Raw genomic sequence first — 15,622 nt, 5'->3', positions numbered from 1 at the left:
TTGCTCTCAAACTCACATGCACAGTCACCAACATAAACCATGAGAACAATAAGCACTCTTGAGCTCATTTAAAATATAGAAATCAGCCGGGCGTGGTGGCGCACGCCTTTATTCCCAGCACTCGGGAGGCAGAGGCAGGCGGATCTCTGAGTTCGAGGCCAGCCTGGTCTACAAAGCGAGTCTAGGACAGCCAAGGCTACACAGAGAAACCCTGTCTCAAAAAACCAAAAAATAAAATAAAATAAAATAAAATAAAATAAAATAAAATACAGAAATAAAGCCATGTTTTTATAACACATGAATTAAACAAACTAAAATTAAGAACAAAAGATTTATAAAGTTCTCCAAATACACAGACATAACCAACTTTGCCAGTGTACAAATAACAGATGAGTCGAAGAAACAATGAAAGAACGTCACAAATACCAGTATCAAAAGTAAATTAGAATACAGCTTTGGAAAATTTTATGGACTGCCATGGAATCAGTGCTTAGAAATAAATTCATAGTATCTAATTGTTGGACTAGAAGGAAGAAGAAAAATCCAAAATGAATGAAGTATCTTACAAAGTAAGAAACACAAAAAGCAACAAGTTAAAATACAATATAAGCAGAAAGTATAGCAGATATCAACAAAATTAAAAATGCAAAATGAATAGTGGAGGAGCAATGATACAAAAACTTCCTTCTTTGAAAAGACCAGGCCAGGTATGGTGTTGTATGTCTTAAATTTCAACATTCAGGGACTGAGGCAGGGAGATTTCTGAGAGTTCCAGGCACACCTGGTCTGTATAGTGAGTTCTAGGCCAGCCAGCGCTACATAGTAAGACTGACTCAAACAAAAAAGTAAATAAATACAATAAAGTAGCATTAAATCAATAAACCTTTAACCAGGGCATTTAAGGAACAAAAAAATGGGTTATTTAATTTCAGAAATCAAAAGGCAACAATACTAAGAGTTCATGGACAACAAAATAACAATAAAAGAACCTTTTTAAAAAAACTTTCTGAGACAGAATTTACAAAATAGATAAACTGATAAACTGGAACAGTTCATTAAACAATCCACAAAAAATAAACATTCTCCGTTTTCTAAAACAAAGTGAGTCAAGAACTGATAACTTTCTCTCAAAGACAAAGCCTCTAATTCCCATGGTTCACTTGTTAATGCTACCATACAATCTCTTACAGAGGATAGAAACAGAATACTGCTTATTTCATTGCTAGAAGCCAGCATTATTCTAATTTCAAAACAAGACAAAAATAATGCAATGAAAGAAAACTACAGACTAATGTCCCTCATGACCATAGATGCAAAACTATTCCACAAAATATTAGCAAAGTTAGTTTCTGATGTCTAAAAAAGTCACAGGCCATGACACTTGCCAGGCAATGGAGAGAACTAGAAGCCGTTATGTCAAGTAAAATAATCCAGACTTAGAAGGAAAAATACATTTTTTTCTCATATGCATAATTTAGGCTTAAAACTTTATATGTGAAGCTGGAGAGATGGCTCAGAGGTTAAGAGGACCACCTGCTCTTCCAGAGGCCCTGAGTTCAATTGCCAGCAACCACATGGTGCCTCACAACCATCTATAATATGATCTGGTGCCCTCTTCTGGCCTGCAGGTATAAAGCACTCATATACATTAAATAAATAAATAAAAATGTTTAAAAAAACTTTATGTAGATCCTTCAACTTTGCCATTCTCTCATGCATTTCTCATCTAGAGTCCCAATAGGATGTCCTCCCCTCTGTCTCAGTTTCCTGGTAAGACTTTCATGGGACATGCCCCACAGGCTAGTATGCAGATATAAGTGAGTATATACCATTTAACTCTCTCTGCTTCTGGGTTAACTCATTCATTATGATCATTTCTAGCTCAATCCATTTGTCCACAAATTTCGGGAATTCCTTGTTTTTAATAGCTGAATAGTATTCCATAGTGTAATTGTACCATAGTTTCTTTATCCATTCTTCTACTGAGGGACACTTAGGCTGTTTCCATGTTCTGGCTATTATGAACAAGGCTGCTATGAACATGGTTGAGCAAATTTTCTTGTTGTGTGCTGGAGCATCTTCTGGGTATATTCCAAGGAGTGGAATAGCTGGGTCTTGCGGAAGCCCTATTCCCAGTTTTCTGAGATAGCACCAGACAGATTTCTAAAGTGGCTGTACTAGTTTGCATTCCCACCAGCAATGAAGGAGTGTTCCTCTCTCTCCAGAGGATCCTAGAAACCTACAAGAAGAAAATTATGATAGGCAGATTTGGGCCCAGGGGTCCCGCTCAAACTATGGCACCAGCTGAGGACAATAAAGGCAGTAAACTTCAAATCCCTACCCAGAAATAGCCAATGGACAGGACATTCTCCACAGTTGAGTGGAGAGTGGGGTATGACTTTCACACGTACTCTGGTGCCTCGTATTTGACCATGTCCTCTGAATGGGGAGACCTGGTGGCACTCAGAGGAAGGACAGCAGGTTACCAAGAAGAGACTTGATACCCTATGAGCATATACAGTGGGAGGAAGTCCCCTTCAGTCACAGTCATAGGGGAGGGGTATAAGGGGGAAATGGGAGGGAGGGTGGAATGAGAAGATACAAGGGATGGGATAACCATTGAGATGTAATATGAATAAATTAATAAAATAAAATTTTAAAAAACTTTATATGTGATGTAGACATAGATGTTTGCATTTATCTCCCTGTGTGTTTAAGTCATAAATTAAGACAAAGGAGAACAAGACAGGAGGAAGAGATTTTAAGTCAAGGGGAGAAAGGTGAGGATGATGGGATATCTGTGATGGGATACATATGGAAGCTGAAGAGAGGACTCTCTTGTGGGGAAAGAGAACAATCCAGGGGAAAGGGAAGGAGGAGGGAGTAATGATAAAGGAGGACAAATGAGAAATATAATGATTAGTCGGCATGGCAATTCCATAAGAAACAAAAGTGTACATTAAACAGTTTGAGATGCATGGTGGCACATGTGCATAACTCCAGCATTTCCATAGCAGAGGCAGCAAGTCAGAGGCCAGTTTGAGCTACAGAGTAAGACTTTCTCTGAAAACCAAAAACAAACAAACACACACCACTGAATTTATAGATTCAACACATTTCAAAAATCATAGAAAGTTATTTTGCAAGAATAAGAAATTGATTCAAAATATTTTATGTATAGGCAAAAGATCCAGTAGAGCACATACATCAAAGGAGAGTGTGGTAAACTACATGAACCAGGCTTTACAATTTCCTGTGCTGCAATAATCAATACAATATGGTACTTGTGAAAGAATAGACAAGTGGACCAATGCAAGAGATTTTTTTCCTCTCATCAAATAGAGCTGTGTCAGCTAGACATTCGCACTGAAATGAAAACGAACCAAGAAAGGTAATACCTGGGGTTGAAATAAAATGAAAAAAGCCTTGGAAAACCCAACTTCAGGCGCTGTATACACACACACACACACACACACACACACACACACACACACACACACATATATATATATATATATATCCCTAGAACCCTAGCCCACAGGAGATGGAGACAGGAGAATAAGGAACTGAAGCCCAGCCCTAGTTACAAAGTGTACTTTAGAATAGGCTAATCATTGTGGGATCCTACTTTTTAAAAAAATGAAAGATAGATAGGTCACACATGTAAAATTTCTTCTTAAATGTAAGTTTGCTTACCTGCCAAAGATTATGCTTATCTATATCTCTGAACATGTAATAGCATATGAATACTCAATGTCTAAAATTCCCCTATAATGTGAAACTTATGAGCAATACTTTTATCTATCTCTAGTTTAACCTTTAAGTTTGTTCCAAGTATATGCACATCAAATGCTTCTTAATAAAGCACAGAAGAAAAATGTCATCGTAACAAGCGTTTGTTGAGTATGTATCAAATTCTCAGCATTCTGCTAGATGCTGCCTCTCCATCTTCCCAAGAGCTCTACTATTAACAACAAGGAGCCATCATTATAACAGATCCTATAAAAATAGTATGTATTGCTAAGAATTATATTAGGCTTTAGTATCTTAAATGATTTATATTTTTATTTATGTACATATGTGAGTGTATACCATGTGTGTTGGAGGGGTAGGGGGTTCCTCAGAGAAGCCAGAAAAGGTGTTGAATCCCCTGGAACTGGAGTTACAGGTGGTAGTGAGCTGCCCTGCTTGAATTCTCATAACCAAATCCAGGTACTCCAAAAGAGAAGCAAGTGTTCTTACCCACTGAACCATCTCTCCAGCTCCATGTATTAGTATTTCCCTTTTAAGATCAATTAAAGTGTGATTCTGAGTGGTTAAGTGATTTCTCTCAGTAAGTTATCTTTCATAAGTAGTGAACCATTTTTAGATTCCAGTATGGGCGTCCTCTATGTCTTCCCCTTTGTACACTTATTGCTGGAATAGAAAAAACAGCCAAGGTAATAGTAATAAAGACCACACCCACTTACTAATACACATACGTGGTTTTCTACTTCAGAAAAAAATCTTGTTCTTCAACTCTAGTTGATCTACATAGAGATCTAGAAGTTGGTCTTCCTCTGACCTTGCAGCCCTCCTTTTGAATTTCTGCTTTTTTTCATCAGCCTCAACTCATCTTAACTATGATGAATAAAATGTTGCTTCATGCTCTTCATAGGAAATAAGAACAAGCTGACCACTTTCTTGATTTTCTCAAGTTAACTTTGGAGATACACAGTCTTCAGATATCCTACTATTTCTTTTGTATTTTTGCATATTCATTTATATTATTACATGTAAGTAAAAAAAATTACACACAGCAAGAAGAACTACAGAACAATCAGGGATTATATGAATGTTACATTCATGGTGTTTTAGCTAATTGTATTTGGCAACCATGTAGAAAACACCTTTCCTATCTTGGTGAGTCTAAAATTCTGAGTGAGAATCAATATTTATCATATCTCATCATTATCAACTTAAAACATCTATCTAGACCTAAAAACATCTTAACTACTAAACACCTAGAGGTTAATTGGGTCTTCAATCCCATCAGAGACTTGAGAAGAACTTAGTTACTTGAGTGAACCAGAAACACAGGTTAGCAGCTTCAAAAATGAGAGGGACAGTTTGCTGCCTGAACAGTCACCCAGAACTCTCTATAACATTGGAGCATCATCCTTCTAGCCCAATATATCTGACAGACATATTTGTGAGGAAGGAATTATTGAGGATTTGATTACCAACTGTCTTGGCAGAGTTTGGCCATCAAATCTGGCTGTATCCAAGCTTGCTCATTTTTTAGGCAGAATTCTGTCTGTGGCAGAAATGAGGATGTTTTGCTCAGTGGCTGGTTTGCCACATTTGAAGCCATCTCCATAAGGAGGTTCTTTGAAACTCATCATCTTCATGAGGTAAGCAAGGTGTTGCCAGGAGTTAGCCTGTTTTGTTATCAAAGAATCTTAAAAATATTGAAAGATTCTTTAAATATCATATTCTGTAGGTCTCTGAGGCTTTGAACACCTTATTATTTTACCTTATTTATCTATAGGATCATATCTATCTGTTAGGCCTAGGATGTATATTCTTGTTATAAAAATAGACTGGCAGTCGACATGACCATGATTTGATCAATTAACAATTAGCTTGTATTACTTAATTATCCTAAACAGCCAACAATAGCACTTTCAAGGTATTGGAAGTAACCTTTGTATTATAATTGAGTTGCATGAGTTCAATTACTCATATTAAAGTAGAAATATATATAATGTGTGTAGAGAATAAAAGGAAACAGTCAACAGAACAAAATGACAGCCTACCGACTAGGAGACTAGGATATTCATCAACCCTACATCTGACAAAGGGCTAATATCCAAAATATACAAAGAACTGAAGAAATTAAACACCACCAAGACAAATAATCCCAATTTAAAAATAGGGTAGAGCCAAACAGAGAATTCTCAACAGAAGAATATCAAATGGCTAAGAAACACTTAAATAAATGCTCACCATCCCTAGTCACCATAAAAATGCAAATCAAAATGACTCTGAGATTCCACCTTACTTACACCTATTTGAATGGCTAAACTAAAAAATTCAAGTGACAGCCCATGCTGGCAAGGATGCTGAGAAAAGGGAACTCTCTTCCATTGCTGGTGAGAGTGCAAACTTGCACAACCACTTTGGAAATCAACTTGATGCTCTCTCAGTAAATTGGGAATAAGTCTACCTCAATACCCAGGCAAATCACTCCTGGGAATATATCCTAAAGATGCTCCACCAGACAAAAAGGACATCTGCTCAACTATGTTCATAGCAGCCTTACTCGTAATAACCAGAATCTGGAAACAACCTAGATGTCCCTCAACCGAAGAATGGATAAAGAATCTCTGGTACATTTACACAATGGAATACTATTCAGCTATCAAAAACAAGGAAAATTTGAAATTTGCAGGCAAATGGATGGAACTAGAGACAATCATCCTGAGTGATGTAACCCAGGCCCATAAGCACATGCATGGTGTATACTTACTTAGAAGCCACATAACATAGGATAATCATATTACAATACAGAGACGGATATGCAAACCAAAGACCATGTATGATGTGGACCTAAACCCTCTGTTCAGATGTAGTAGATAAGCAGCACAGTCCCCCTGTGAGTCCCATAATAAGGGGAGTAGGAACTACTTCTGATATAGACTCTGGCCTTCCAATATTGATCACTTCCCCCCTGGCAGGGTGGCCATGAGGGACCACAGAGGAAGAGGACACAGGTAGTACAGTTGAGTTGATAGGCAGAGGTCAGATGTTAGGGGAGAAGGGCTCCCCTGTCAGAGGGCTGGGGGAAGGAGGAAGAGGAGATGAGGGAGGAAGGGTGGGAAAGGGAAGGGATGAGGGAGGGGACTACAACTGTGATGGGAAGAACTCAAACTGCAAAACAAGCAGGTAGCTTATAGTGCTAAGCCCGCTACATGGTAATAGCACTGAGACTGGCTGAGACATGAATGAACATGCATAGACAAGACTTCTTATTGGTCACAGAATCCCTGTGACTTATCCTAGATGCCATCTTTTCATATGGTGTGAATGAAGATTAGTAGATGTCTTTCTTCTGCTCACACTAAGAGCAAAGAACCAGCTTTAATTGTCCTGTGCATCACACACACCTCATATATTTATAATTTTAGGACTGTATAATGCTTGTGAGAATTTATATGTTTTCAAAACAAAAGAACAGACACTAAAGCTGGATCAGATGTGACAGGATTCATTCCTCTCAGCATGCTGGATGCTGACATCCTGCATCCTTCATGTTCCAGCCCCAAGCACTTCAGTCCTCCTGTTTCTTTTTTTTTTAACAGTATTTTTTGTTTTTTACTAAATATTTTTACATGTACATTTATATTATTATACATTATACATTTAATGAACTACCTATAGCAAGAAGAACCATGACATAATCAGGAATTATATAAATGTTACATTCTTAGTGTTTTGGCTACTTGTATTTGGCAGCCTTGTGGAAAACATCTTTCCTATCTTGGTGTATCTAAAATTTTGACTGTAAATCAGTATCTATCATATCTAATCATTATCAACTTAAACCATCTATCTAGACCTAAAAAATCTTAACCCCTAAACAACTAAGCCTAATTGTAAAACTAAACTATCTGTTCTTCAATCCCATCAGCGACACATCCCAGTCCTACTATTTCTTAAGCAGTACTGTCACAGTCTTCACCTCCTCATTCTTAGAGTTGTAAGCGGAAAGGAGGGAGTAGTTATAAAGCAAACAGAGCTTGCATTCTTGGGAAAAGGTGTTCATTTCCCAATAAATGATTATCCACAGAGTCTTCTGGGGATGTCTTGTCATGCATCCCAAAGCCAGTATCACATATCATTTCAAAGGAGCTTAGTCTGGGCTGGGCTCCCACTCAGATGATAGACGGCTGCTTATGGCTTGGGGATGCCGCCAAAGGAAATGACACTGACTCCACAAGCAACATTCTCTAAGAGAATCCAGTGACTCAGGACAGTGCTTGGTGGTAGCTGGCAGAAAAAGATACTGTTTTTCTATTGAGATGTCAAATCTAAGCTCCATCTTATGACTTAGTCACCAAGATTAAGCCTTGCCTGCAGGTGTAGAATTACCTTACTTTGAGGATCTGTCCTCATCCTTAATCTTTCCCATAGTGAACTAAAATTTACCAAACAACGGGGGGGGGGGGGGGGGAGGAAAGCCAGTGTACTCCGTTGATGCAGTAAAATTATGTTGACACTGGTAACTAAGATGATTAACATTGAAAAAAGGAGTGAACCAACTTGGATGAAGCCAGTGTGACAGTTTGCCTGCATTTAAATTTCTACTGTTAAAAGAAAGAAAGAAACTATCCTAAAACTAATCAGATGGAATAGAAGATAGATTCTACACATAACTAGTGCTTTTCTCTACCAGGATGTACTTTAACCAGACCTAAACTGAAGGCTTTTAGTACAAGAAAGATGATGAAGACAGCTGGTAAATGATGAGGGATGAAGGATGCTATACATGACAGATGATGAAGGCTGCTAGTGCATGGCAGGTTGTGAAGGCTGCTGGTACAGGTATAGTTAGGGTGAACAGAATCTGACGACTGAGCAGAGAGACAGTGATCTTTGATCAGCAGCTACAAATGACCTCAAAACTGTTTCAACAAATGATAACTCTGCCCTGATATTATCCCCCATCTCTCTTGGTTGTTGTCAGTTCACTTCCTGACGTCCAGATTCACAGCAGGGCAAGTAACTAGTGGGGGCACCACTCTATTGTTTCCCTCTTTGTAAACGAATGACCAGCTTTGCTCTATCCTGCAGTAGCACAGGTTCTCCCTTACATGGTGGCACTAAGGTACAACTGATAACTGGGGACTGGTAAGAGCAAGTGGGGAGGATGTCAGAAGAAGAGTAGATGGAAATGACCAACAAAAGCTATATGGATGCTTGGAAATACCATACCAAAGTGATTAAAATGTATAGTGAATGCAATAACTGAGGAGAGGGCGTAGTTTTTAAAAACTCTGGGCAGGCAGTTGAGAGACAGAGACAGATTGTGAGTTCAACATCTACCATAGCTACACTATATATCATAAGCCAGCCCAGGCTACATGAGGCTATCTCAAAAAAAAAAAAACAAACTAACAAAAAAAACCCAAAACCAAAACAAAACAAAAAACCCACACAGACCTGAAAGAAACTATACAATGTCTACCATAGGGATAACATAAAGCCCTCCCATGCCCTGCAGCACATCTGAATGCAATCCTGGCCATCCAGAAAACAACACCATGGAACTAGGATTAAGTATGTCCCAGACTATTAGTTTCTCTGGGCATATATTGTGACAAAACTTATACTCGGGGAGACACAACACACACATCTAATCATTCCAGATAGGGAGCCTATGACAGACCAAAGTACAAATGCCACCACAGTCCAACTTGGTGAACCAATGTGCCTTCATGGAGTTACTTACAGGAATACGGGCAAAAGATTACTCACAAGAGCAGGAAGCCATCAAAGACAGCTGCATCATCAAAGACCACCCTAGCACAGGTGACAGCTTCCGAAATCTGGGAACCTGGAGCACACTGCACAGCCTGAAGGCAGCCCAACAGATTGGAGAATGTCCTTTCCAAGTAACTCTGGTCTTAAACCTCTTTCCAAGCAGCTAGGCTTCTCCCTGCTTCTTCCAGGCAGATGGTCTTATCTCAGTCTTCTTTGCAGCCTAGTTTTCCTGAGAAGCTCTGCACCTTTTATTGCTTACTCTGGCAGGAGGAACTTAGTGAATCTGGTCAGTGTCCTTTCGGGGGAGTGGAGTGTCTCAGTTGATCAAAGCCTCTTTCAAGCAGCTGAGCTAGTCTCTACTTCTTCCAGGCAGCTAGACTGGTCTCAGAGTCTTTGCAGCTTTTATTTCTTACATTGGTAGGGAGGAGCCAAGGGAATCTGGTCAGTTTCAGGGACTTCCTGAAGCTACTTTGAGCTGTTTACCTTCCTGCTTAAGGAGCATCCCATGGGATGGAAGGTTTCAATCTCAGAGGAAACTTACACAACAGCACCTGAAAGGAGCAAGCTGAGGTCTGTCTTCGGGGAATTTGATTTCTCTACAGTGAGATTTCTTTGTGATGCTCAGGACAAACTCTGAAGCGACTAGTAGCATGAAGAAGTAATCCACCAAGATAAAGGATAGGACGGACTCACCCATATGCTAGCCACACTAAATGGCTCCTCTCAGAAGTTAAGAGCACTGGCAGCTCTTCCAGAGGTCTGGAGTTTAATTCCCAGTAACCATCTACACTGGGATCTGTTGCCCTCCTCTGGTATGCAGGTGTACATACAGGCAGAACATTGTATATGTAATACAATCTTTTTAAAATCTTTTTTTAAAACTCTCAAGAAGTGGAAGCCCATAGGAATACAAGCACATGGAATGCAACTCACAAAACTGGATGAGATTTTATAAAGCTTAAATTTGAGAAGTAAAAGATAGAAGTTGATAGGCTCAGCCTGGACAGATGTTCAATGGTGAAGAAGGCATTCTGCTCTCGCTGAGAAACAGAATTAGGTTCTCAGCTCTGACATCAGATGACTCACAACTACCTTTAAAGCCAGCTCCAAGTGACTGGCCACCTCTGGCCATCTTGGATACCTGAGCTCATATTCACATACCCACACACTCACCCAATTAAAAGTAAAATAAGTACCTTAAAAAAAATCTTATGTCCTCCCCTCTATTGGGACTCTAGGTGAGAGAAGCATGAGAGAATGGGGAAATAAAAGGATCCAGAGGGTCCTAGGAACCTACAAGAAGAACACTGTGATGGGCAGATCTGGGCCCAGGGGTCCTGCTCAAACTATGGCACCAGCCAAGGTCAATACGTGCAGTAAACTTTGAACCTCTACCCAGATTTAGCCAATGGACAGGACATTATTCACATTTGAGTGGAGAGTGGGGTCTGACTTTCACACAAACTCTGGTGCCCTATATTTGACCATATCCCCTGGATGGGGAGGCCTGGTGGCACTCAGAGGAAGGACAGCAGGTTACCAAGAAGAGACTTGATATGCTATGAACATATACAGGGGGAGGAGGTCTCCCTCAGTCACAGTCATAGGGGAGGGGAGTAAGGGAAAAATGGGAGGGAGGGAGGAATGGGAGGATACAAGGGATGGGCTAACCACTGAGATGTAATATGAATAAATTAATAAAATAGATTTAAAAATAAAATCTTCACAACCTATAGATTTTTGTAATATTTTCTTTGGTATAAGAGCAGAAATATGAGGATTAATTTTTATTCCTATGCTTTGCCTCTAAAAGAAGGCTTGTGGCCAGACATGGGCCCAAGCGGTAGAATCATCAACTTGAGTGGACCATGTGACAATCAATTTAATATAATTTCTGATTTGAATTGGTGGGCTTCCTAAAGTAGGAAACCTTCATCACTGTGGTAGAACATTCATCACAATTCTATTGATGGAACTTGAACGGAACACAAGATAGTGGTTGCCTTCTTTTTCTTGTCTTACTATTTGAGCTGAGCAGTCTCATCACATACAAGATGAATTCTTGGGCTGGGATTCAAGTCAACAGTGCTTGGGAGAAGAGTCACAGTGAGGACTCTGTAGATCAGGTTGACCTGTGGGTGTGTCTGTGGGGATTATCTTGACTATGTTAGTTGAATGGGAAGACCTGTTGGGTGGCACCATTTCCTTTTACTATCCCTAGGCACAGGATCTGGAACTGTGTGCAAATGGAAAGATGCAATGAACACAAGTATGCATGCATTCATCCTTTCTGCTCTTGACAGTAAGTGGGGCTGGCTGCTTCTGGATGCTCCATCTTTATTTCCCCACCATTATGCACTGTGGACCTGAAATTATGAGTCAAGCAAACCCTTTCTTCTTTAACTTGCCTTTGTTAGAGCAGTTCATCATGGCAACAGGAAATGAAGACAGTAGCACTAAGGTGTACATTCATATCAGCTGAGTCGCCATCTCCCAGGCTTTGTCATCATGTGGTTAATTAACAACTCCTATGGGCTGTTTGCTAAAGAAGCCTCATACATTAGCTTCCTCTTCCTCTGTTTTCTACATTGTATTAATATCCAAAATCAAACTTGTTTAGTATAATAAGACTCATTATTAATATGTGGGTACAGTCCTATGCTTTGGTAAGTATAATTTAGTCACTTTCATATGTTTTTGCAAGTAGCAGCATCTTATTTTTTGAAGTCCCAGAAATATCCTCCTCTTTTTCTTTTCTTTTCTTTTTTACTTTTTTACATTTTAAAATAAATCATACTGTCCACACAGTAATGTATTATTTATGAGAGCACTGTGAGGCAGACACCGTGGAGGAGGCTATTTATATCCTGCACTCCAGATGAGGCAGCCCAGTGGTCCTGAGCATGTGAGAACACCAGCACTACCAGAGGAAGACTAAATCTTGGATTACATACCTAGTTCTGGTAGGGATTTTTTTGTTTTCCTATGTTACTGTAATAATCTGGGAAAAAAACCCTGTCCACATTTCAGACATCTACAGTGTCATTTTTAAAGGTCCTTTCCTCATTAGAGGCCCTGCTGGCACATCCGTGTGGTTGGCCATCTCTATTGAAAGGCTAGCCTTCATTCCTCTGGATGTTTGCAGTAGCCCTCTGTTGCTAATATGTGGTAGGAAAAAGTGTGGATTTAAAAAAAAATACTATGAGAGTATGATTCATTTTCTGAGTAAAAAGATGGAAACTTTCATAAAATTTGTTTTGTTTTGTTTTCTGACACAGAGACTCACTCTACAGCCCAGGCTGTCCGAAAGCTCACTATGTAATCAAGCTAGCCTTGAACTCTTGGCATCCCCCTGTCTCCCAGCCTCCCAAGTGTTGAAAGCACAGGTATGAGCCACCCCACGTAGTTTCAGAAGTGCTTTATTCTTAAGTTAATGTTCCCTTGGTGACAAAACAACCAAAAGGCCACAACAAATACTGTCAGCAAGGATATCCTTAATATTAAAAAGCACCTTAAAACAATCTAGGCTAGTGGAGAGGTAGTTCCGCCACACATTTATCTCTCCATGGTCTACTACCAGCTTATAGGCCAGGACCACCAAGAGCGAGATAGCTTGGTGGCTGCAAACACTGCATCAGCCCACAATACTCTCCTAGATGGAGGTGTAGTTTGAAAAGCCCATCCTGCACCTTAGGGCAGCCAGACTGCCAGCAGTTGGTATTTGGCACCAACTGTTCATTACTGGCTCTCTGGCTTCGGTCTATATTCCTTTTTTACTGAAGTGGCTCTGTACTGAAATATCCAATAATATATATTTTTTAAAGGAACTTCTAGTCAAGTATTGTAGCATACTCATGTAATCTCATCACTCAAAGGCTGAGACATGAAGACGGCAGTCACTTCAAGGCTAGCCTTGACCACACAATGAGATTTGAGTCAACCTCAGTTACGTAGCAAGACCCAAGACTCAAAGTTAATTAATAGAAAAATATCTTTCTGTGAAAACTATGAAGCATGTTTTCACCTACACACGTGATCAGTTTTGTTATGATAAACAGACAGCACCAAGAAAATGAAAAAACAATGAACTCATAGTACCCTCTTCACGTAAAATGGCGATGTGCATGCATTTAATCCTAGCACTCCAGAGGCAGAGGCAAGCAGATATCCGTGAGTTCATACTAGACTAGTCTACACAGTAGATTCCAGGTCTGCTAACAATACACTAGTGAGACCCGGTATCACATGAGCAAATAAGCAAATACGTATACAAATAAAATAAAAGAGCTGTGCAGTTCAGAAAGACAAGTCTCCTGTATGGAATCAAAACTGAACAAAATACACATATGAAAGTAGGAGGGAGCTATTTGGGAGGAGAGAGGAGACAAGCTCACACGTGCTGCATTTGCCCTCATCCCCAGTGCTTAGGACAGGGATTGCTGTACTGCAGGCATCCAAAAATGGCATTATATGTTCAAATAAAAACTGCAATGGGCTTACAGGTAGAAGGAATTAAAAGTCCAAATACTTGAAGTTGCTTATGGTTTCAGAGAGTGAGTGCATAACCATCATGGCAGGAAGCATGGTGGCAGGCATAAGTGATGCTGAGAGCTTACTTCCGGATCCACAGGTACTCCCTGATCCACAGGCAGCAGGCAGAGAGAAAGACACTGGGACTGGTTTGAGCTTCAGAAACTTCCAAACTCACCACCAGTGAAACACCCCCTCTAACAAGGCCACATCTCCTAATCCTTCCTAAACAGTTCCACTAGCCAGGGACCAAGCATTCAAACATATGAGCCTATGAGGGACATTCTCATTTGAACCATCACAAAAACTAATTTTAAAAATTTTACAAATACTGTTATAATAACACTAAGAAATCAAGAAATGTATATATATATGTGTGTGTATATATAAATTTGTATACGCATGTATATGTATGTTTATATATACACATATGTATATAATAAATATTCTCATATATGTGTGTCTATATAAATTGTTACAGAAAATTATAGCATGTTACTGAACTAATTAAAGATTATTTCAATATATTTTGTTTTGTGTTAGGTTTGTGGGTTGATAGTATATTGGAAACCTCAGTATTGTCATCATATCACTTCTATCTTAATTGATATTGATCTGACAAATCATTATAGGAGTGAAGGAAATTACCAGATGTTTGATATCTTGATGCCCTATGAATCAACTAATAAATCACACTGAAAATTTAAAGTATTATATTAAAATATGACATCTCAAAACATATTAGCTAAGATATATGTGTGTTTATATGTATGTGTATTCAGATGTTCACATGAGCTTATTAACTCATTCCAAAATTTATATGAAGATTCAAAAGTAAAAACAGTCAATAATCATGTTTAGTCTTCGAGAAGAAATAGAGAGTTTTATGATATCATATATGTGGATTTCAAATCTTTGCAATTAAGACAGTTTGGTACTGGAACAAACACAGACTAATAGACAATGATGAATAAAATAAATCAAGTCATATATAATATATGACTAAATAAATATATGCCTAAACTACAGCAAATCCCTACTGCCATACAGAATGGTTATCAGTACCATGCATAGTTCACAATCTACTCAATTAATGAAATACTATGTGACAATATACACATGTGGAATTATATTCATACAACATAATTTTTAATCTAGATGTTTAGAGAAATGAAGGGGGAACAAAATTTACCTATGACATTAGACATAAATACAGTTTTCTTTGAAAAGATTTATGAGCTACAACAGACATGAACCAATCTTTGATATTATTCACAATGGGTATTTTTATTTGGATGATGGTTCCTGGGCAGAATACACATGTAAAACTGGACCAAAGCGTAGCTTAGCAATGCATCTCTAGGAGGAAAAGAAATGAGAGAGAAAGGCAGGAGAGAAGGTGGGGAGAGGGGAGGATTACAACAGAAGACTGAGAAGTAACAACTGGAAAGAAAACAAATGAAAAATAAAGAAATTTAAGGATAATTTCAAAGAGAGAATGGCCAGCAGAGCCGAGAAAGGGGAAAGCCAGAGTTTAGCATAAGACTAAAGTTTTGCTGATAACTTT

At 39.0% G+C, this 15,622-nt stretch overlaps 1 protein-coding gene across 1 annotated transcript in view; it reads right to left on the bottom strand.

Moving 5' to 3' along the window:
• The window catches only part of PLA2G4A (phospholipase A2 group IVA), a 140,325-nt gene that overhangs the window by 96,735 nt on the left and 27,968 nt on the right, over positions 1 to 15,622 (bottom strand). The window lies entirely within an intron of this gene.

The sequence above is a fragment of the Acomys minous genome, assembly GCF_964271855.1.
Source record: "Acomys minous genome assembly, chromosome: 1".
Lineage (NCBI taxonomy): Eukaryota > Metazoa > Chordata > Mammalia > Rodentia > Muridae > Acomys > Acomys minous.
The sequence above is the reverse complement of the archived record's forward strand: the minus strand, read 5'-3'. Positions and strand labels throughout refer to the sequence as shown.